At 45.0% G+C, this 22832-nt stretch overlaps 1 protein-coding gene and 1 pseudogene across 1 annotated transcript in view; one reads left to right on the top strand and one right to left on the bottom strand.

The window, feature by feature from the left end:
- Positions 1-22832, top strand: part of LOC126235783 (alpha-tocopherol transfer protein-like) — a 140716-nt gene that overhangs the window by 69838 nt on the left and 48046 nt on the right. The gene's annotated exons all lie outside the window — the stretch shown is intronic.
- Positions 16946-17063, bottom strand: LOC126238096 (5S ribosomal RNA; annotated as a pseudogene).

Here is a 22832-nt window from a genome sequence, read left to right as displayed (position 1 = left end):
GCAGGTGTGTTGTGTGACGCTACCGCGAGTTGCCGCGCTTTCGCGGTTTGGCAGCATGTAATTGCGCTCGGCTTGGTATGATAATTTCTGACACGATGTCGCGGACGGGAAGCATTAGCTGGCGCACATCAAGAGCCCGTTTCGCCTGGTGACCGTGTCGAGAAGAAGGCGCGCCAACATCCAGCTTCTGCAACAGCGACGGCCGACAATGAGTGACTGTCGCCACCTCTTCGATCGACGACTTCAAACCTTCAATCAACAAACAAGGAAGACTGGAAGCACGTAAAGTTTTAGAACTGTATAGCAGACCTCAGCTTTTAAAACTGTTGCATCACAAAAATACAGCAACTTAGCATGAACCTTTGTTGCTCATTGTCCCAATTGCATTACCAAGCAGGGTCCCTTCCTTTTCTGGAATGAACCCGAGTTTCGTTGAAATTCAAACGCCAGCATTAAAGTCATATTCCATTTCACTGCTTTAATTTCAAAGTTCAGTTAAAGTATTCATAGCTGGCTACAATATTTAGATTACACAAGCACAAATTAAGAGTGCGAGTTTTGTTAGCATATTTTAGCTTACCTGTGACTGCAGCTCAGCTTGGTATGTACTAAATGTTACTATTGTTAATTGTTCAGAATCATTTAATTCAAGTTCAAAGTTAAATCTCTTATTTCTAAATTGCGTAGATTCAAGTAGCTTTTGAAATGATTGTTGAGGTAGCCCAAGACTAACCTTATGTTATTGAATTTCGTAGTGCTTCAGAAACAAAGTTCACTATTAATTTCAGTCACTAAATTAACTTTCAATTTTCCGGTTTTATTAATTCTTTTGCTAAATTAAGTCAGAGTGTAGCGAAATTTATTACTTCTGACAAACATTCAGATTTCACACAACACGTGTCAATCTTCAGTTGCCACGCTTTCAGTGCTAATTATATGTGCATTAATCTTTCATTTTCAGTTATTATAGTAGTTGTCCATAGCACTGGCGACCGTAATTTTCCCCAAATCTCAAATAACTAATTAACGCCAACTAATTGTTAACTTTACGACCGCACATTTACTTTCTTTAATTTTCAGAAAAGGGTAAAATTAATAATTTCCACCAATTTCATTTGGATTTTTCCTTTCATTTAGATGTAACCCTTTCCTCCCTCTTTACCGAGGAATTAACTTCGGTGACGATTGCTTTTCCCAAATTTCCATTAGGTGCACGCAGTTTAATTTTCCACTGTCATTAAGAACGATAAGTGAGGGGGAGGTTACACGTGGCCACCTGGTGACAGGACAATCTTCAGATTTGAGGTTGTTGTGGACACGAATTTTGTATTGTGCAAATCTCGTAACAAAGCACTGGTTACGAACAGGTCGTTACGTCAGCGAGAATAAGTAGTGAGAGGAATCCTAATTATATTTTAGATTTGGCATTTATATTGAAAATTATTAGAACGAGCGAAGGCAACAATTACCAAAATTTGGTAGACTTGGATACGGAACAATCGGTCGAACAGTGGGAGACACGCACTGCGGAACCCATTGTTCAGGGGCAGGTGGCTAGCATGTAAGACGCGACCGCCGAAACGCAACAAAGAGCAGAAATGAAATTCCAAACTTTAGAAAATGTTTCGGAATCGGAAGTGAAAATCAAATCTGAAACCCTTGATGAAGAACATGGGTGGGGGGGGGGGGGGGGGGGGGCAGTTAAAGAGGCACCCGCTACGGAAGTAAAACCGATGGTTTCCGGGAATTTAACTGATTCATTGAATGTTTTGATTAACGAAATCAAGGCTCAGTCTAGCAAGATACAAACTCAATAGGCAGAAATTAAAGCTCAGGCTGCCAAGCAAGAAGCTCAGTCTGAAAAAATTGAACGGAAGCTAGACAATCAGAACAAAGCTATTAATGTTGTTAACAACAATGTTGGAGTTGTTAACACAAAAGTTGATAAAATCAAAGAAGATATTGTTGTGATTAATGCCGAAATCGGTAATCTTAAACAGGAAATGATAGGCGTTCAGGCGGAAATTGCGAGCATAATTACTCTTTTTTATTCCGAAATTAGCAGAATCGATAAAAGTGTAGGAGGAGCAGTTTCTCCGGTCTTCGAGAATAAGGTGACGTAACAAATTCAATTAGTGAAAAAAGAGGATCAAAAGAAGGTGGAAACTTTAAAGGCTTTAGCATCCGAAGTAGATACCAAAGTGAGGAAGCAGGCTAACACCCGCGAAAAGAAAAAGAGGGAAGTGGAAACGCTCGCGAGAACCACTTGCCAAGTAATTACGAGAGTTTCGGAATTATAAAATAAACTTGACGAAATACAGAGCTATGTGCCAATCTGTGCACATAGTTCGGAATTGTTGACGAAAGAGGAGCGGTTCGACCCCTTGAAAAAAGGCGGTATACACGCGACGGATTTCATTAAAAATTGTGAAAGAGTTTTACCCAGATCATGGGCTAATGAGAGAAAAAATAATGCAGTTATTGAAGTGTTGGCTGGTAAGATTCTATTCCCGTATATTCTTGCCACGTTGAACAAAGAATTGGTACCGAGAGATGAACTTAACTTGAATGTATCCAATTTACCTAATTTCGCCAGTGATGGCGGATAAAGAAGCAGGCGATCTGCTGCATAGAACATGTTTTATCTCTAGCATTATTTAACGATTTTTAGCTGTTTTAGAGTAGCCTCCAGGACATGGATAGTTCCTTTAATAATTTATATGTATGTAGTGATGTAATTACTTGAGAGCACAGTCCAGTGGAGGAGAAAGGATAAAGGCTGTAAAATACGCGGGTGATCAAGCAGTACTTAACAGGATCAGAAGAGGAGTTACAACATATGTTGAAGAGTAATGCAAGAAGGGGCATGAAGCCTGAAATGAAGACATAGAAAAGACAAAAGTGATGAAAATAAGACAGAAGAGACACTTAAGGACATGGAACGGAAACTGTAAATAAGGAGGGAAGTATATCTATGGGGAAGAGCGTATTTTAAAAAGGTGAGCAGTTGCTAGCAGCTAGCAGAATTTCTATGGAGGTGAGAGAAATATTTGCTAAATATTCTGCTACAGTGTAGCGGTTTACGGCAGTGACTCATGGGCAGTTTAAAGAAAGAAGAAGAAACATATTTAGAAAGTTCTGAAATGTGGCTACGGAGAAGAATTCTTAAGATGAAGTGGACTCACAGACTTAAGAATGAAGAAGTAATAAAAATATGGAATGAAAGAGTATTGGAAGTGATCAGAAAGAGAAAAGAACTCTTGGTTGGGACATATGCTGTGTAGGAATTGTCTGCAACAAAGTATTGTAGAGAGAAAAGTGGAAAGAACGAGAAGAGGAGGTAGAACGAGAATTGGAGTGATGGACGACATTAGGAATGGAAGAACACACAGACAAACCAAGCAAGATGCTCAGAACAGGAGAAGATAGAGCGCTTGCATTTGAAAGATGTCATAAGATAGATACACCGAAGAAGGAGGAGGAGGTGGCCATGTAGCATTGTCTCTAAAAATGGTTTTGAAAGGGAAAATATTGCATATTTAAAAAAAAATGTTTTGGGGAAAAATATTTCGCCCGTCGAAAAATTATGTTTGGCAGAAACTCAGCACAACTTTCTACGAGGGCAGTTCAATAAGTAATGCAACACATTTTTTTTTCTGAAACAGGGGTTGTTTTATTCAGCATTGAAATACACCAGGTTATTCCCCAATCTTTTAGCTACACAACACTATTTTTCAACGTAATCTCCATTCAATGCTACGGCCTTACGCCACCTTGAAATGAGGGCCTGTATGCCTGCACGGTACCATTCCACTGGTCGATGTCGGAGCCAACGTCGTACTGCATCAATAACTTCTTCATCATCCGCGTAGTGCCTCCCACGGATTGCGTCCTTCATTGGGCCAAACATATGGAAATCCGACGGTGCGAGATCGGGGCTGTAGGGTGCATGAGGAAGAACAGTCCACTGAAGTTTTGTGAGCTCCTCTCAGGTGCGAAGACTTGTGTGAGGTCTTGCGTTGTCATGAAGAAGGAGAAGTTCGTTCAGATTTTTGTGCCTACGAACACGCTGAAGTCGTTTCTTCAATTTCTGAAGAGTAGCACAATACACTTCAGAGTTGATCGTTTGACCATGGGGAAGGACATCGAACAGAATAACCCCTTCAGCGTCCCAGAAGACTGTAACCATGACTTTACCAGCTGAGGGTATGGCTTTAAACTTTTTCTTGGTAGGGGAGTGGGTGTGGCGCCACTCCATTGATTGCCGTTTTGTTTTAGGTTCGAAGTGATGAACCCATGTTTCATCGCCTGTAACAATCTTTGACAAGAAATTGTCACCCTCAGCCACATGACGAGCAAGCAATTCCGCACAGATGGTTCTCCTTTGCTCTTTAAGGTGTTCGGTTAGACAACGAGGGACCCAGCGGGAACAAACCTTTGAATATCCAAACTGGTGAACAATTGTGACAGCACTACCAACAGAGATGTCAAGTTGAGCACTGAGTTGTTTGATGGTGATCCGTCGATCATCTCGAACGAGTGTGTTCGCACGCTCCACCATTGCAGGAGTCACAGCTGTGCACGGCCGGCCCGCACGCGGGAGATCAGACAGTCTTGCTTGACCTTGCGGCGATGATGACACACGCTTTGCCCAACGACTCACCGTGCTTTTGTCCACTGCCAGATCACCGTAGACATTCTGCAAGCGCCTATGAATATCTGAGATGCCCTGGTTTTCCGCCAAAAGAAACTCGATCACTGCTCGTTGTTTGCAACGCACATCCGTTACAGACGCCATTTTAACAGCTCCGTACAGCGCTGCCACCTGTCGGAAGTCAATGAAACTATACGAGACGAAGCGGGAATGTTTGAAAATATTCCACAAGAAATTCCCGGTTTTTTCAACCAAAATTGGCCGAGAAAAAAAATGTGTTGCATTACTTATTGAACTGCCCTCGTACTACTGGTTGTGAGCGTTATGTCGCTGGGTCACGTAGAAATGGGGTCAAGGCATGCTTTACAGCTTGTGAAACAAACTGAAAGTAAAGTGCCCAGGGTCAAGTCACGGTAAGCTTAGTTTTAACGTCAGGACAGCCCATTAACAGAAAATTGCCACTTTAGTCCGAAACTAATTTTTTTGTTGGAGAGGCGTACGAATTCAAAGCACTCAGGATGTACTGGGTGGTTATAATTAAAGTGCAGCCACTCACGGAGGCCTAGCGTGGGATCTAATTATGGTGTGACAGCGAAACTTGGCAGATACGCTAATGCGTTGGTGCGGAACGATTTACGCTGAAAAAAAAATTAGTTCCAGTTTCGGCCACCAGCTGCAAATCTGACGGTGTATACTGTCTGTATGACGTCCACACTATCATATGACAGGCCATAACGTGAGTGAACAGTATGGCTATCGAGAAGAGAGACCGTGCGCTGTTAGTGAAATTGTTTTTTGTAGTCGGTAGCAATTGCAGTGCTGCAGTGAGAGAGTATCGCCGACTGAAACGTCTAACACCCAAACCTCCAGATGTCAGACACTCAGATCGGTACCAAACGTTGTGTGTCGATAGAGTATCAACCAAAGTACCGATTTAGCTCGTGCCATCTGCTGTCGCCCAGTAGAAGATGCGTAAACGGTAATTAAAAGTATCACCGGAACTACGGAGTATAGGAAAAGCGTAACTGTGAGCTAGTAATGTGAAGGTGAGTTGGTAGAGCGTCAGGTCATCGTGTTGAGAGTCCCCAGTTCGAAACCCACTAGTTGTGATTTTTTTTTAACAGCTTACGCGTGAAACTGTAACACGGGAGAACATTTTTCTGACATGTAAAAGGACGTTTCACAGTCCGTAGCAATGTTCTTTTGGCAATGTGCTTTCGCTTCGTTATTTGAAAGTAGCAAACCTATAGCGTACATTTGTATACAGCACACCGTAACTATCTATACAAATGTACTCTATAAGTTTGCTACTTTCAACTAACGGTGCGAAAACAGACTGCCAAAATAACATTGCTACAAACTCCGAAGCGTTCTTCTACATACCAGAAAAATGTTCTCTCGTATGACAAACTCACGCGTAAACTGTATTAAAAAAACCCAGTGGATTTCGAACGCGAGACCATCAGTACGATGATCTGATGCTCTAGTAACTCACCTACCAGAGATCTTCAGAGTTACGCTTTTCCTATACTTCGCACTTCTGGTGTTACTTTTAATTACCGTTTACGCATCTTCTACTAGGCGACAGCAAACGTCACGAACTAAATCGGTGTTTTGGTTGATACTCTATCGACACACAACGTTTGGTATCCATCTGAGTGTCTGACATCTGGAGGTTTGGGTGTAAGGAGCGATCCGATCCCATTAAATGCCTTAGATGGGGTTATAATGGAATTGGGAAACACGGGTGGGCTTGGTGTTACACTTGGAAGAGGAAGGCATCCTATCTCGCTGGACGTTGTTGACGAGGCTGCTGTTGCTCTGACCGACGATAGAACACGTTCCCCAGATAGTGCTAGTGCTGGTGCAGTGCCAAGAGAATTGTCCGTGCCATGGTCAACAGCCCGGGAAGTTTTGTGGTCTACCGTACACTGGTAACAGTGCAAGATCAAAAAGGTGCAGCAACTGAAACCTCATGCTACACAGCAACGTTCTGTATTTGCTCTTCGGTTTTCTGGCACGGATCGAACTTGATGATACGTGGACGGGCAGTATCCTGCAGAGAGCCAAAGGAACGTTTTACACTGCAGGGTGCGGTGTATACAAAGAACTGCCGAATTAAGCAGCATGTTGTGCAAGAAGAGCCGTTGCACTCGCCGTATGTGACTCTGTGGTGTGGATTCACAAGCGCCTTTATTCTCGGCCCGTTTTCCTTTAAAGAGAATACACGCGGAGTACCTGTTAGCTATACCGTACGATCTGCACGTTATCGGGATATCGGGACCTCCTTGTACAGCACGTGATTCCTGGTTTGCAAGAGCGCCAGCTATGTGGAAACGAGTGTTTTCATGCAAGTTGGGGCAACACCTCGCATAGTAAGATCTGCTTAAAGCAACCTTCCACGAATGTCTTACCTGCAGAGGTTTTTCCAGGTGAAAGATCACCTGATATGAATCCCTGTGACTTTCTGCTTTGGGGTATGCGAAAGAACACCTTCGCCAGAATGGCCGTCTTCTGTGTCGCCGAGGCGCAATGCTGGCGGCCGATCAACCGGCCGATCGCTGGTGGCAGGAGCTGCTCCTGAACAACCTATGGATCAGGATCTTCTGCCTTCGGCTGAATGCCATTCCATGCTGTCGGTCGCAAGCTCTGAGCAGTCGTTGAGTTGACAGCAACCTTGATCACATTCCTCCATTTTCTGTTCACCCTATGTCCATTATCCACTGGAATATCCGCGGCATTCGAGCCAATCGGGATGAATTGTCGATCCTCTTACGATCCTACTCGCCGGTCATCTTCTGTCTTCAGGAAACAAAGCTGCGTCCCCATGACCGCTTTGTTCTCCCCCATTTTCAGTCCGTCCGATTTGATCTCTGTTGAAGGCACTCCAGCCCATGGAGGACTCATGATTCTTCTCCATGATACTCTCCATTACCACCCAATCCCCTTAAACACTTCCTTCCAAGCTGTCGCTGTCCGTCTTTCCCGTTCTCGATATAACTTTTCTCTTTGTACTTTATACATTCCATCGTCCACACCAATGGCACGAGCTGATCTCCTTCGTCTTCTTGGTCAGCTTCCACCCCCCTATTTGCTGGTTGGGGACTTCAATGCCCACCACCCGCTTTGGGGATCTCCACATCCTTGTCCACGTAGCTCACTATTGCTAGACGTCTTCCACCAAGCGGATCTAGTTTGCCTCAACACTGGGGTCCCTACATTTTTGTCTGCTTCCACGACAAATTTCTCTCATTTGGACCTTTCGGTCGGTACTGTTCCGCTAGCTCGGCGCTTCGAATGGTTCGCCCTTGATGATACACACTCGAGTGACCACTTTCCATGTGTCCTTAGACTGCAGCCTCAACTGCCATATATGTGCCCGCGACGCTGGAAGTTTGCCCAAGCCGATTGGACACTTTTTTCGTCTCTAGCGACATTCGATGACCGTCACTTTCCTAGCGTCGACGATGAGGTCACACATATTACCGATGTTATTCTTACAGCTGCGGAACGTTCAATACCAAGCACCTCCGAATTGCCCCGGCGCCCCCCAGTTCCTTGGTGGAACGAGGCATGCCGTGACGCAATACGTGAGCGGCGACGTGGTCTTCGCGTTTTCCGCCACAATCCTACTTTGGCCAACTGTATCCGCTATAAGCAGTTCCGTGCGCGATGCCGTCGCGTCATCCGCGATAGCAAGAAGGCAAGCTGGAAATTCTTTATTAGCTCATTTAACACCTTCACTCCCTCCTCGGAAGTTTGGAGTCGGATTTCGAACTCTTCAAATTACCCGCCATCGTTTCTCCCGAAGAAACGTGCAGCGGAAGTGCAACCTCTTGCTTTCTTCTCTCAAAATCGCGAAAGCTATAATACTGTTTTCTCCATGCGGGAACTCCAACATGCACTCTCTTCTTCTCGCTCCTCCGCCCCAGGACCGGATGGTATCCACATCCAAATGTTGCTGCATTTATCAACCCATAGTCTGCGTTACCTCCTTCGCCTTTATAATCGAATTTGGACCGACAGTACTTTTCCCAGACGATGGCGGGAAGCTATCGTCGTTCCTGTTACGAAACCTGGAAAGGACAAACATCTCCCCTCTAGCTATCGCCCCATTTCTCTCACGAGTAGTGTATGTAAGGTTTTGGAGCGTATGGTGAATTGCCGTTTAGCTTGGTGGCTGGAGTCCCGCAGTCTTTTAACACCTGCCCAATGCGGTTTCCGAAAGCATCGTTCTGCAGTTGACTATCTTGTTGCTCTCTCCACTTATATCATGAACAATTTTCTCCGGAAACGCCAAACAGTAGCAATATTTTTTGATCTGGAGAGAGCATACGATACCTGTCGGAGGACAGGCATCCTCCGCACACTGTTCTCTTGGGGCTTTCGAGGACGGCTGTCCCTTTTTCCTCGCGAATTTTTGGCAGAGCGCACATTTAGAGTGCGGGTGAACACTACTCTCTCCCGTACTTTCTCCCAAGAAAACGGGGCACCCCAGGGCTCCGTGCTAAGTGTTGTACTGTTTGCCATTGCCATAAATTCAATTATGGATTGTCTCCTTCCTGATGTCTCGGGCTCCCTCTTTGTGGACGATTTTGCGATCTACTACAGCTCTCAACGGACCAGCCTTCTTGAACGACGTCTTCAAGGATGTCTCGATCGCCTCCACTCTTGGAGCATCGAAACCGGCTTCCGTTTTTCTCCCAGTAAGACCGTTTGTGTTAATTTTTGGCGGCGTAAGGAGTTTCTTCCACCCTCGTTACATCTAGGACCTGTCAACCTTCCGTTTTCGGACGTCGCTAAATTCTTGGGTCGTATGTTTAACAGAAAACTGTGCTGGTCCTCCCACGTTTCCTATCTTTTGGCTCGCTGTCTGTGATCCCTCAACACCCTCCGTGTCCTGAATGGTACCTCCTGGGGAGCGGACCGAGTGGTCCTTCTCCGCCTCTATCGCGCCTTAGTGCGCTCGAAATTGGGCTATGGAAGCATAGTCTACTCCTCTGCTCGGCCGTCTATTCTTCGGCGTCTCGACTCTATCCACCACCGTGGATTACGTTTAGTGTCTGGAGCTTTTTACACCAGCCCTGTGGAAAGCCTTTATGCTGAGACTGCTGAACCTCCGCTGTCCAATCGGCAAGCAGTTCTTCTGAGTCGTTATGCTAGCCATCTGTCTTCCATGCCTTCTAATCCAGCCCATGACGTTTTTTCGACGCCTCCTTGGATGTAGGGTATGCAGGCCGCCCTTCCTCCGAACTACCACCGGGAGTCCGCTTCCGTCAACTGCTCCATTCTCTTTCCTTCCGCTTTCCTAAAACCTTCTTGACAACTTGGGGTACAGCACCGCCTTGGCTCCGTCCCCGGATCTGCCTGCTCCGTGACCTTTGTCAATATCCCAAGGATGGTACCCCTTCACTTGTTTATCGTCGGGCATTTGCTGCTCTATGTGCACAAATGAAGGAAGCCACATTTATTTACACTGATGGCTCGAAAACATCGTTAGGTGTAGGGAGTGCCTATATTGTTGGCGACACCCCAAATCGATTTCGACTTCCCGACCAGTGTTCGGTGTATACTGCGGAGCTTTACGCTGTTCTCCAGGCTGTGCAATACATCCGCCGCCATCAGCGGATACAGTATGTTATCTGTTCAGATTATCTCAGCTCTCTCCTCAGTCTCCAAGCTCTCTACCCTGTCCACCCTCTAGTCCACCGGATTCAGGACTGTCTGCGGTTGCTCCACCTGGGGGGCGTCTCGGTGGCGTTCCTCTGGCTCCCTGGACACGTTGGTATCTATGGAAATGAGGCGGCCGATATAGCGGCCAAGGCTGCAGTCTCTCTTCTTCGGCCAGCTATTCGATCGATTCCCTTCGCCGATCTACGGAGCGTTTTATGTCGTCGTGTTGTTCTTTTATGGTACGCACATTGGTCGACACTTGCCCATAATAAATTGCGGGACGTGAAAGCTCTTCCCTGTGCTTGGACCTCTTCCTCCCTAACGCGTCGTCGGGAGGAGGTAATTTTAACTAGACTCCGGATAGGACACTGTCTTTTTAGCCATCGACATCTTTTAAGCGACGATCCTCCCCCACTCTGTCCCCACTGCTCTCAGCTGTGGACGGTAAGACACCTTTTAATTGAGTGCCCCTATTTTACTCTGTTACGCGCCCGTCTACAGCTGTCGCCTGATATATCGTCCATTTTAGCAGATGACACGCGCTCGGCCGATCGCGTTCTCGAGTTTATTAGTGCCAGTGAGATGACGTCAGTCATTTGAAGTTTTTTTTGGCGACAACCAACCCCTTTCTGTAGTGGATTTTTAAGCTTTCCTTCTGCTTTTAGTTTCTCCAATTTTTTGCATTTCGTTCCCATTGCTGCCGGTTTCCATTTTCGTTTTTTACTGTTTCCTAAGTCACGGACCGGGCGCTAATGACCATAGCAGTTTTGCGCCCTAAAACCAAAACAAAACAAAACAAAAAAAATCCTTCGCTAGGGACACGTACGGTCTCTACCCGCTCTGAAGGCCAGGATACAGGAACACGTTGCTCAGATTGCACCGGAACTACTGCGAGCAATTGTTGATCACGTCCTTTAAGAATGTAGCGTCTCGTCGGTCTCCGTTGCTCATAGTGAACAAATTTTGTAAGCGGCGGTTAATAATGAAATCAATCTTAATGCTTTATCCCTATTTTTGACATCTTCTGATCACGTCCCCTTCCTAATCCATTACACATTGAAACATTTCTGTATATCTTTCTTGCACTCACAGTACCAAATTTGCATCTGGTGGCCAAAATTAGAACATTTTTTTCCAGCATAAATCGGTTCCGCTTTAACGCATTAGCATATCTGCCAAGTTTGGCTGCCATTCGATAGTAACAGCCCACACTGGACCCCTGTGAGTAACTGCACTAATTATAACCACCCGGTTGAGGTGGTGTGCTGACATACAGGGTGGTCCATCTGAAGTTTCGGACGATATTATCTCGAAAACTATACATCGGGTAAAGATAGTGGGTAAGACAAGTTCGTAAACTCAGAGGGGGACATCAAACGACACTACACGTGACCTCCTTGGGTGGGGCAGAGGACTACTTTTAAATCTTAAATGAAAACACCCATTTTTATTGCAGATTCGGATTCTCCATGAAAAAAAGTAATCAAGTTTTGTCTGAAACATTTTTTTAAACCATTGACAGATGGCGCTGAAATCGAGAAAAATTAAAATTGGGGAAGAACTCTGATTTATTTAAATTATCCGAGAAAGACGCATCAAATCGATAAAAAATGTGCACCAATTCTTTCAATTGCGCCGAATTAAGCTATTTTTGTACAAAATGTACTGTATAGTACTTTTTAGCGTTACCCAGGAACGACGACATGGACGTAGTATAATGATGTTGGCATGGGGTGTTTCATTAGTGTGAGTCCCCTTGCCTCTCACAATTTGGGGTGCGTAATTAATTAAATTAGCCACGAAGAAATTGTTCAAAGTTATCCCCATTTGCTTCAATGCATCAAGTCAGTCGTCTGCGAAAGTTGTCCACAGTTTTGAGCAACACGTCCCTGTTGGAACCACATTCGTTGCCTAGTTTCTAAGTCAACATCTTCCATGAGCTACCACAAATAATCGCAGAGAAGTTGTAAATAAGATTCCCCAGTAACATTTTGGTAAAAAAAAATACGGTCCTGTCAAGTAACAGTTTAAAATGCCACACCAGACCATTAACGACCATTTGTGTTGATTGTCAACGTGTCTGTGCCAGTGTGGATCGACAGGGGACCAATAATGACAAAAATGACTATTTAATTTGCCATTGTTTTTGACTGTGGCTTCATTGGTGAACATCTCTCTCTATTCGTTTAGTCGGTTCCGACTCTTCGTGACCCCATGAACCAAATCACGCCACCTTTTCCTGTCTTGCACTTTCTCCCGTAGACCTTCCAGGTTGGAACACATTGCTTCTGTGATGCCATCGATCCATCTCATCCTCTGACGTCCTCTTCTTCTAGTTCCTTCAATCTTCCCCAGCATTAATGTTTTTTTTCCAGCGAGGCATGCCTTCGCATTGTGTGTCCAAAGTAGGTCAGCTTTTGTTTTAAGATTAGACCTTCCAGGGAGAAATCTGGTTTAATTTGCTCCAATATTGATCTGTTGGTTCTCTTTGCAGTCCATGGAACTCTAAGAAGTTTCCTCCAACACCACAATTCGAAGGAGTCAATTCTTCGCCGTTCAGCCTTTCTAATGGTCCAGGTCTCACATCCATACATCACAACTGGAAAGACCATAGCCCTCACAATACGTATCTTTGTTGCTAGTGTTGTATCTCTGGACCTTATAACCTTGTCAAGGTTTGACATCGCCTGTCTACCGAGCAACAGGCGTCTCCGGATTTCATGGCTGCAGTCACCGTCAGCAGAGATCTGGGAACCGAAATAACTGAATGTGGTCACTACCTCCATGGTTTCTCCTGCTATATCCCACGAATTGGTAGGTGTAGTTGCCATAATTTTCGTTTTCTTCACATTCAGCATAAGACCAGCCTTTTCACTTTCGTCTTTCACCTTCAGTAAGAGTGTTCTCAATTCTTCTTCACTTTCTGCCAACAGGATCGTATCATCCGCGTACCTGAGGTTGTTTACATTTATTCCAGCTATTTTAATTCCTGTTTCTCCTTCATCTAGTCTCGCATTCCTCATGACATGTTCTGCATACAGATTGAATAAGTACGGTGACAGTATGCAGCCTTGCCGGATCCCTTTCTGAATCTTTATCCATTTCGTTGTTCCATACGTAGTTCTCACCGTGGCTTCTTGGTCAAGGTATAAACTGCGTATCAGATGAATGAGGTGATCTGGCACACCCATGTTTTTCAGTACGTTCCATAATTTGTTGTGATCGACGCAGTCAAAGGCTTTGGCGTAGTCAACAAAGCAGAGGTACACATCTTTCTGGAATTCTCTCGCTCTTGGTGAACATAACATATCTAAAAAAATCATTGTCACCTCTCATTATTTCCAAGGCCCATAGGCAGAAATGCACGTGTATTTGCATATCTTCTGACGTTAATGCCTATGTCAGTGTGATATGATACGCATGATATTTATGTGTTTTCAAAATCCTCAAATTCTGGCGCTGCAGTCCGGAACCGCGGGACTGCTACGGTCGCAGGTTCGAATCCTGCCTCGGGCATGGGTGTGTGTGATGTCCTTAGGTTAGTTAGGTTTAAGTAGTTCTAAGTTCTAGGGGACTTATGACCTAAGATGTTGAGTCCCATAGTGCTCAGAGCCATTTTGCCAAAATCCTCAAAATAGTTGATTTCGGTATTCCACCTTGTCTCTGACTCGCACGACTACTAATTTCGGGATCCAGCTGAACACAGGCGAGAACGGTAAGGGTACGAGCGTAATTTTCATTGTATTGGCGATGACGAGGTGCACGGTGCATGTATCCATTTCGAGCTCGTTGAGTGCAATTTCGAATAATGTGTCTGCTTGGATGTCGACTGTTTGGGAAACGATCCGCATACAATTGTTATGGCATTCACCTAAAATTAATATCATATCAACAATCTCTGTAGGAGAATAGTGAGCCGCGTTTCGCTAAACAATAATTCACTTTCGTCAGTTGATGTTTACGGTTCACAATCTAAAAGTGAAGTGACGTCTGATCGCATTGCACCGACCTTTATACTGAGCCATAGTTCGCAGTTTGGTCACGGCAGCGCCACAGTCAGGTGAGTAATGCAATTGTGAAGAATTCCCCAACGAGATTTTAATACTATTCCGCTTCCCTCCATCAAAAACTGTGGCAGGTAGGATACATTTTGCTAAAAAAAGCTTAATTTGGCGTAATAAAAGAATTGGTACACGTTTTGTATCGATCTGGTGCGTCCTTCTCGGATCATTCTAGGTAATCGAAGTTCTTCCCCAATTTAAATTTTTCTCGATTTCAGTGAAATCTGTCAATGGTTTAAAAAAATGGTTCGGACAAAACTTTATTACTTTTTTATGGAGAATCCGAATCTGCAATAAAAATGAGGGTTTCCTTTTAAGATTTAAAAGTAGCACCCCTCCCCACCAAAGGGGGAACGGGCTGGGAGTCACGTGTAGTGTCATTTGATGTCCACCTGTGAGCTCACGAACTTGTCTTACCCACTATTTATACCCGATGTGTAGTTTTCTAGATGATCTCACCCGAAACTTCAGATGGACCACCCTGTAGGGCAGGTCAAAGACAGAAGCAACAAGGGCGTGGCCAACGTAGCATCTCTGTAGCAGGCTTGTGAAGAGGCAGGACCTATTACAAGGTGATCAGAAGATACGAGGCAAAGCGAATGTCCTTTGATCTAGACATGAAAGCCTTTATTATTATTTTCTGTCTAAAGCGTCCCCGGTTCCTTTTTCCAGCGCGGCTGCGCTCGATCGGTAGGCGTTCTGCCTGTGAAGGAGTGGTGCGCAGCGACGTGTGCGGACTGCGGACTTAGTTCGGGCTGATGAAGCGTCTTTCTGACAGAGCGACACATGCTCTGCACAAAGGAACATCTCCGCGCGTGCCTCCCGCCGAGTGGACTGATTAACCTGATAGAACACACACGTCTGTTCGCTGACTGAGACGTTCCCTGACGTCTACTGTAACTGTATGGGAGATCCTGTTTGACTTGGGACTAAAAAAAGGACGTAACTTTCGAAACATTCAGTGAGAATTTAACGCCGATACATCTGAAGACACCTATTATACAGGGTGGTCCATTGATCGTGTCCGGGCCAAGTATCTCACGTTATAAGCGTCAAACGAAAACACTACAAAGAACGAAACTTGTCTAGCTTGAAGGGGGAAACCAGCTGGCGCTATGGTTGGCCCGCTAGATGGCGCTGCCATAGGTCAAACGGATATAAACTGCGTTTTTTTTTAAATAGGAACCCCCATTTTTATTACATATTCGTGTAGTACTTAAAGAAATATGAATGTTTTAGTGGATAAAAACGGTAATCATCTGACAGAACTGAAAAAAACTATTCAGGCAGTTAATGAAATTGCTTAGAAGCTGTAAACTATGGAGTGTTTCCATTTGTTACCGTTCAATCTCAGATCTGGGAACCTACCAGATTTATGACAGATGGTGCGTTATGAAATCACAGTAGTCTTTCAGGAATAAAAATATTGGGTAATGTGATAAGATAGTCTGCAGTTGCACTAAGCGCCGTCGCCGAATCCTTATTCGTACAGTCGTTGCTTTTCTCTCCTAAAACGAACTGGTTGACTGCATACGTTTTTTGTAAATTTCCGTTCCAGTAAAGTAATTGGCAGAATTAAGTGCTCAATAACGTGTGTTGGACAGGTTACGCACTAGCCTTTGTGAGATTTTCATAGTAAGAGGACTTTCCAGTTGTAGTAAGGGGATATTCCACCGTTTCCGGTAGACAAGTTGTAGGTGATCTTGCAGACATTAGCATTTGCCGTTGTGCGCCTTGGAAATGAGGTAATCTACTTCTGAGAACTCTAATAATTTTTTTTTTCTGGGTATACTAACCACAAATGACGACAGCTACTTAGGAAAAAGGTGTAGTATCTTCAGACACGTTTTGAGGAAACAAAGGCATTATGTAACGGTAGCTGGCTGTTTTGGCATTTTAGACTAAAAGTATACACGATTAAATGCTTTTTAGCCATTTAGCTCTTCACGACATTCGTATTCGTCCTGTAATGTACATTCTACAGTTCTTAAAAATAACTCTGAAGCAATATTGCTGTGGGAGGTTTGGTTTCAGAGAAGCTGATTGCTTCCGTGCCTTCAAACAGCCATACTTCTGTAACCAGAACATCGTAAAAATGCTTCTTTATGCCAAAAGACGAACGACATCTTTGTCGTTACTTATTTATAGCATTTACAAACCACACTAAGATCCATCTAACGTGATTCAGGCAGATGAATTCCTGACATGGAGTTAAATTGTTGATCTCAGTGCTACAGGCTTATGGAGCGTCTTGTTTAAAACAATGTAATGTTATCGGAAACAATTAGATACACCATCTACAGGAATTAATAAAAATACAGTGTAATGATTTCAGTTGTAGCCCGTGACTTAAAAGCACTCAGTCTTCAGGCCCCAAGTGACCCATCGGGACCATCCGACCGCCGTGTCATCCTCAGTGGTGGATGCGGATAGGAGGGCGTGTGGTCAGCACACCGCTCTCCCGGTCGTTATGATGGTTTTCTTTGACCGGAGCCGCTACTGTTCGGTCGAGTAGCTCCTCAATTGGCATTACGAGGCTGAGTGCACCCCAGAAAAATGGCAACAGCGCATGGCGGCCCGGATGGTCACCCATCCAAGTGCCGACCACGCCCGACAGCGCTTAACTTGGGTGATCTGACGGGAAACGGTGTATCCACTGCGGCAAGGCCGTTGCCGTTCCCTGACTTAAGACCATGGTAAGATTTTAGGATATATTTAAGAACACAGTTGTGGATGAATTTTAGATAACAAGGTTGGAGATAAAACAGCGATCTACGCTGAGGTGACAAGTCATGGGATCCTAGTAATGTCGTGTCGGACCTCCTTTCGCCCGACGCAGTGTACTGCAGCAACTCGACGTGGCGTAGACTCAACAAGTGGTTGGAAGTCCCCTGCAGAAATATTGAGCCATGCTGCCTCTATAGCTGTCTATTATTGAGAAAGTGTTGCCGGTGCAGGATTTTGTGCACGGACTAACATCTCGATTACGTCTCGCGATCTGGGTGACCAAATCAGTCGCTCGAATTGTTCAGAATGTTCTTCAAACCAATCGCAAGTAATTGTCGGCAAGTGACATGGCGCATTGTCATCCGTAAAAATTCCATCGCTGTTTGGGAACCTGAAGTCCACGAATGGCTGCAAATGGCCTCCAAATAGTCGAATATAACCATATCCATTGAGTGACCGGTTCGCTAGACCAGAGAACCCCGTCCATTTCATGTAAACACAGCCCACACCATTATGGAGGCACCACCAGCTTGCACAGCGCCTTGTTGACCACATCGGTCCGCCGGCCGGGGTGGCCGAGCGGTTCTAGGCGGTACAGTCTGGAACCGCGAGACCGCTACGGTCGCTGGTTCGAATCCTGCCTCGGGCGTGGATGTGTGTGATGTCATTAGGTTAGTTAGGTTTAAGTAGTTGTAAGTTCTAGGGGACTGATGACCTTAGCAGTAAGTCCCATAGTGCTCAGAGCCATTTGAACCAACCTGGGTCCGTGGCTTCGTGGAGTGTGCGCCACACTCCAACCCTACAACCAGCTCTTACTATCTGAAATCAGGACTCATCTGACCAGGCCGCAGTTGCCCAGTCTTCTAGGGTTCAAGCGATTTGGTCACAAACCCAGCCGAGGCGCTGCAGGCGATATCGTGCTGTTAACAAAGGCTCTCGGGTCTGTCGTCTGCTGCCATAGCCCATTAACGACAAATTTCGCCAGTGTCCTAACGGATACGTTCGTAGAAGGTCCCATATTGCGGTTAATTCACGTAGTGTTGCTTGTCTGTTAGCACTGACTACGCATGCACTGTTGCTCTCAGTCGTTATGTGAAGGCCGTCTGGCACTGCGTTGTCCGTGCTGAGAGGTAATGGCTGAAGTTTGGTATTCTCAGCACACTCTTGACACCGTGGATCAATAAATATTGAATTCCCTAACGATTTCCGAAACGGAATGTCCCATGCGCCTTGCTTCACCTACCGTCCGCGTTCAAAGTCTGTTGACTCCGATTGTGGGGCCATAATCACATCGAAAACCTTTTCACGCAAATCACCTGAGTACAAATCACAACTCCGCCAATACTCTGCCCTTTTGTTTCTTGTATACGCGATACTTCTGCCATCTGTACATCTGCATATTGCTATCGCATGACATTGGTCTCCTCATTGTACTGCAAAGAGCGGTAAATGACCGTGTTATCACGCATCTGTTCCGTGCGCAGCCGACTTCAGCCATATGGTGCCGTAGATCTGAAGATGGGCATTATGAAGGCCGAAACCGCTCATCATTTTTTGCAAATTATTATTCGCGATCTTGGCCGTTTCAGTAAGTGATGATCGTTGATTAACTACTTTTACAAAACAGCAACAGGATAAAAATTGCCATTTATGAATTAATTGGGAGCTGTAAGACACGAAAAAATATCTGCACTATTTAATACCTCAAAAAGCTTTACATTAACTAAAATTACAAAACACTCATTTCCTTACATACGGATCACTTTCCTAGGTTTTAACAGAACAAAGCTTTGAAATACTTGTAAAATTTTCCGGAGGACTTGTACTCGTGTTTAATAATGGTATCCACTACTGAAAAACTATGGCGGAGATCGCGGTGTCGTGTTAGAGGCGTGACTTCTGCGAAGCAGGCTATAAAATTCATTGGCTGGTTTCAGGCAACGGCTCTAAATAACGCCTATAATAATCACCGGTTTTCTCATTAGTGTCAACTAATAGTTCTTAGATGCAAAGTGCAAGTATCTCTCTCTCTCTCTCTCTCTCTCTCTCTCTCTCTCTCTCTCTGTGTGTGTGTGTGTGTGAGAGAGAGAGAGAGAGAGAGAGAGAGAGAGAGAGAGAGACACGACCAGTCGCTGTCTTTACTTGCATCCAGCGACACGAGGTGTCTGGTGATTTTCCACGAGAGACAAGGTGACTTTGACCTGCGTCAAAAGCTCCTCTGTAATTAAATATGACAAAACGCAAAATCATTTTTTTAAAAAAAGACCTAGTCTTCGAAAAGCGGTTGTTCCACTCGCACTGTAGTTAGCCTTGAGCTTCGTAATCTCTCAAAGTCTATCGAAGTTCAGTGCTGTAGCAACGTGAAAGTTTCTTGTTAGTAGTCCATCATGTCAGCAGAGTTTTTCTATTTCCATTCTTCTGATTCGAGGTTTGAGGGACTGAGGTTGTTCACTTACGTAATAAAATGGAACACCTACAGCCGTCCTTACGATGCTATTTATTCTATAGCTACCAGTTTCGGGCCGGCCGCTGTGACCGAGCGATTCTAGGCGCCTCAGTCCGGAGCCGCGCTGCTGCTACGGTCGCAGGTTCGAATCCTGCCTCGGGCATGGATGTGTGTGTTGTCCTTAGGTTAGTTAGGTTTAAGTAGTTCTAAGTCTAGGGAACTGATGACCTCAAATGTTAAGTCCCATAGTGCTTAGAGCCATTTGAACCATTTTTTGAACCAGTTTCGGTGCTTCAGAGTATCTTAACACAGTGGAGACCGTATTGGGCTATAAGGTTGGTTGGTTGGTTTGGGGAAGGAGACCAGACAGCGAGGTCATCGGTCTCATCGGATTAGGGAAGGATGGGGAAGGAAGTCGGCCGTGCCCTTTGAAAGGAACCATCCCGGCATTTGCCTGGAGCGATTTAGGGAAATCACGGAAAACCTAAATCAGGATGGCCGGACGCGGGATTGAACCGTCGTCCTCCCGAATGCGAGTCCAGTGTCTAACCACTGCGCCACCTCGCTCGGTGGGCTATAAGGAAATAAATCTGTTGTTACGTCGAAGGACATCTTTCCCATGGAAATGTGAGACGGTTGTCATTGTTTTAACTGTTACTCATCCAAAGTACTTTACTGGAGAATCGAGTAATCTATGTGTCTGTTGAAGAGAGTGCACACTGTGTTTGTATGTATATTATCAGCTGGTGGCCTGTATGGAAGCCTGTACACAAAGCTGTGGCGATGGTCCACACCAGAAACGCTGTTCCAGCTAATATTGTATCTCCGCTTCTACGAGCACTCTCCACGAAGTGACAAAATCACGATTCTAATACCGCGTCGGTGCTTTGTACAACGTTCCGAAATCGTACGTATAGACAGGAACACTGAGCTCAAGCCCCTCTTTTCCACAGATCTGCCGTTGTCGAACGCAGCCTTACAAACAAACAAACGATCATGTTTGATGAAAAGAAAATTTGATCCGGCGACTCTCCCTACCGGAACTGTGTTATTTGATAACTTGTTGAGATCAGTGTGTGTAACAAGTCTAACCGGAACATCGGCGGTAGTGTGCTGGGTGCTGAAAGGCTATAGAGAAGTAAGTCGAGTTATCCAACGTTTGACGAAATCACCGTCGCTACTTGCTTACCTCCATCAGAGACACAATCTCTGACAGGATATGGGAGTTCTGTTACTTCCTACATCTACATCTATACTCTGTAAGGCACCTTTCGGTGTGTCGCGGAGGCATTTGTTGTACGACTGTCACTCCCTCCTCTTTGTGTTTCAGTAGCGAATGGTTCGCGGGAAGAACGACTACTGGAAAGCCTCTGTATGGACTCGAATCTGCCTGATTTTATCTTTACGGTCTTTGCGCGAGATATACGCTGGAAGAAGCAATATATTGGTTGAATCCTCAAGGAACATAAGCTCTCGGAAGTTTGACAGTAAAACACACGGTGATGCTGACGCCTCTCTTGCAGCCTCTGCCATTGGAGCTGGCTGAGCGACTCCTTGACGCTTTCTTGCTTACTAGATGAATCTGTAACCAAACGCGTTGCTCTTCTTTGGATTTTTCTCTGTCTCCTCCATCAGACCTATCTGATGCGAATCTCAGACTGACGAGCAATATCCAAGTATTGGTCGAACGAGTGTTTTGTAAACTGATTCTTCCAATGTCAGTCTGGTGTCTACAGTGCCCGCTATTGATTTTATGTGGTCGTTCCATGTCATATCACTCCCTACATATTTTCCTACATGTTTTATGGATTTGATTGCTTTCAGTGATTGTTCTGCAATTGTGTCGTCATTGAATGATTGGTCTTTATGGTCATTTATATGCAATGCCTTACATTTGATTATAATGAGGTTAATTATCATTCCTTGCGCCAAATGTCGATCATCTGCAAGTCTTTCCGCAGTTCCCTATAATTTTCTAGCCTTGCACCTTCTCTGTGTGCGACAACATCACGTGTACAGCCTCAAGGCCATTTTGTCGTTGTTGCGACAAAGTAAACAAGGTGCCACAGTGCCATTTTCCTCTGTGAAACAGTTCTGGGAAAAGACAATTGGCCTTTCAGTCTTCCTGTCTGGCTCCGTTTCAATGCTATTGTGGTCGCATACTGTGTAAAAAGACACTTTCCATTCATTTACTGGTTTAACAAAAGTGCAAAACGTCTTACGATTTCCTGTAATGTCGATAGACAGAATTTTGACTTTCCAATTCATCGTACGCTTCTCGCACGGCTCTCCCTACGTTAGTTTCAGCTTTGTTTGATTTTTGTTTGTTTGTGAGGCTTTGGGTGCGTTTAAATTTGCAATGAAGCTCACTTGGTTTCGTAGCAGCTTTCTAACATACACTAACGAAAGGAAAAGAATCGCTACAGCAAGGGGGAGTTGTGACATAATCGATGATGATGATGATGATGATGATGAAATGATGATGATAACACAAACACCCAGTTTCCGGGCAGAGAAAATCCCCAACCGGGCCGAGAATCGAACCCGGGACCCAGTGATCCAGAGGCATAAACGCTACTGACATAACCGAAAATTGGTAGGCGTGTTTCTAGATCTGAAAGATGATGTCTATTCATATTTCGCGCCAGTCGCATAAGAGTAACGTTAGTAGTGCCACTATGAGGATGCAAATCACATTTGCTTTAAATACACGTCGTAACGCTCGTGGGCGTTGCTTACATTCGAGACTGGACTAGGTGAGTTGAGGTTAATCAAGAATGTATTTACGAAGAGAAAGACGCCAATATCAGTACCTCACTGAGTTTGAACGAGGTCGTGTAATATTGCTACGAGAAGCTGGATGTTCCTTCTGCGATACTGCAGAAAGCATTGGCAGGAGTGTAGCCATTATACGTGATTGCTGACAGCAATGGTCATGAGAATGTGCGGTCTCAAGAAGACCGGATACCGGACGGCCATGTGGCACTACCGATAGGGGAGAACATCGCGTTCGGGGTATGGCTCTGGCGCATCTTACTGCATCTGCAGCAGCAATTTGAGCATCAGTTGGCACCACAGTGACAAAATGTACCGTTAGAAATCAGTTACATGAAGGACAGCTCCGAACCAGATGCCCTGTAGCGTGCATTCCACTGACCACAAGGGTGGGTGGAGGTCTGTTGTGTTTTCTGACGAGAGCTGGTTTTGCATCGGCGTCTATGATGTCCATGTGTTAGTTACGAGGAGGCCAGTTGAGGGCTTTAGCCCTGCC

The sequence above is a fragment of the Schistocerca nitens genome, chromosome 2, assembly GCF_023898315.1.
Source record: "Schistocerca nitens isolate TAMUIC-IGC-003100 chromosome 2, iqSchNite1.1, whole genome shotgun sequence".
Lineage (NCBI taxonomy): Eukaryota > Metazoa > Arthropoda > Insecta > Orthoptera > Acrididae > Schistocerca > Schistocerca nitens.
This window is presented reverse-complemented; position numbering and strand designations above follow the sequence as displayed.